The sequence below is a fragment of the Rhagoletis pomonella genome, unplaced genomic scaffold (genome assembly GCF_013731165.1).
Source record: "Rhagoletis pomonella isolate Grant_MI unplaced genomic scaffold, Rhpom_1.0 Rhpom_scaffold_00005, whole genome shotgun sequence".
Classification (NCBI taxonomy): domain Eukaryota; kingdom Metazoa; phylum Arthropoda; class Insecta; order Diptera; family Tephritidae; genus Rhagoletis; species Rhagoletis pomonella.
Window position 1 is genome coordinate 62053717 of NW_023458559.1, and position 1979 is coordinate 62055695.

General features: G+C 32.6%; 1 protein-coding gene across 1 annotated transcript in view; it reads left to right on the forward strand.

Annotated features, from left to right (window-relative positions):
* LOC118740172 (platelet binding protein GspB-like) overlaps positions 1-1979 on the forward strand; it is a 132456-nt gene that overhangs the window by 7971 nt on the left and 122506 nt on the right. The window lies entirely within an intron of this gene.

Sequence of the window (1979 nt, forward strand, 5' to 3'; positions counted from 1 at the left end):
AGAAGATGTCTTACAGAACCGACATGCGGGATAACTCGTCAAATATTGACCAACCTGGACGTCCAGCACTTTCATTCTCATTACGCACCCTCAGCTGAGGATGATTGTTGGAATCATCACTGCGTATTGCAAGAAACAACTACAACAAAAGTTTCTCTGTTGCGTATGTAAGTTAACTTTCGACTGTGAAAAAATAGCCGCCAACGGTTAGCGAGTGGCAAAACGAACGAAATCAATGAGGTACAACCAAACTCGCCATCGTTCCTCGCTACTAGCTAATTTTGTTCTTTCACATACAAATTTTTCGCAAAGCGAGCGGTACTGAAACATAGCGAGCAGAGAAGTGGCTAGTCGAAGGCGGCTTATCTAAAGAAGGGCTGATTATAAAAAATCGGATAAAGGACCTTCTTTCGTGGGCGTAATTGAGATATAATTGGTCACTCTATCTATTCGTCTGCTAATTTTCTGCCATATTGCAATAGTTTATTTAATTTTAAGACAGATTTTGTTCTGCATAGACAGTCTTAGCTAAAGATTTTTGTAATTTTTTGCTTTCATTTCATTGACCTTTTTTAGCAATAACACCTCACCTCAAATTACTGCCTCATCTCGCCTTATCTTCAATGCATCTTTTAGGCTTTTTTATGAATCAAAATTTAACCTTTTTTCTTTATATGTTGAGTTTCTTACCAATCAGACAGAAACGCCGACGCACGTTGCCATAGCTGCCCATAGTCTGCCTTTGATAAGCTGTCTGACGGCTATTTGCCGTACAGGTCTCTCCCGAAACTGAAGCAGCAAGGGCGAGAAGTGAGTAAAAGAAATTTTTCACGAAAGGCCTAAGATTGATGAAAAGTCATTAAAAATCACATAAATCAAGTTATTTCGGTAAGGTAGAAGACCGTAAAGTTAAGCGAAAAAATAAAAGGCAAATACTACTACAAAGAAAAAAATTGAAGTCAGCGCGAAGAAGTGTTGACCCTCTAAGGACCATAAGTCTATAGTTGAAAGAACTCATGATTTGAATTGTAAAATGTTATTAATTGAGGGCTTAATAAAAAAATCATATTTAAAATAATAATTCAATGTCAAAAATAATTTTGTGCCAAATATTTTAATTAATTTTAACTAAAAATTAATTTTGTGCTAACTTTTCGTTAATATTATCAAGTTTTCCTATACAATATTTTTTCCAAAATTATTTTTTGACTTTTTTTAATTTTTTCCCTAACAAATTTTTTCAAAATATTATGTTTTGCCGAAAGAAATAATATTTTGCCCACAAATAACATACAAAGCTTTTGTTATTTTGATATTTTCTTAAAAAATATTTTTTTCCTAAAAAATTAAGAAAAAAATAAACTAGTGTTTTATTATTATCCAAAAAATTGTTTTCTAATGTTTGGTACTTTTTTAAATTTCGGTAAACATATTTCTTTCCTAAAAATTGATTAAATTATTTTATTTTAAATTTGCAAAAAAAATTATTTTGAAAAATTTTGATAAAAAATAGTTTTTCTAAAATTTCTTCATAAAAATAGCTAACTTAGGCATATGGTAAAAATATAAAATACTATCGAAAGCTAACACAATATCCATATGAGTGGAATAACTTTTTGGGAAATAGTTTCCCTTGGTCATAAAAGGGTTAATCAATGCCGAATAAAATCTCTGGTGAAGCGAATCTTTTCAAGAAGACTACAGTGAGCTTTAAAAGTAGGCAAAGCTCTTGTAGAGTGTTATGTACTTCGAAATAATTTCTCGAACTCAGCCTTAGTTAGCAATCAAGTTTTTGTATATAACGCTGTGTGTATGTTCTCGCGCCAAGAGCCTTAACCACCTACCTCACTTTTTATGTAGATTTCATAGAAACTTTGAAATGATTTGCATGCAAATTAATTGCCTGCTGTCTTAGCACTTCTTCCGGTCCGCAATCGAGTAGCAAGCAGCAACCGCCATTGAAGGCAAGTGGACACAGA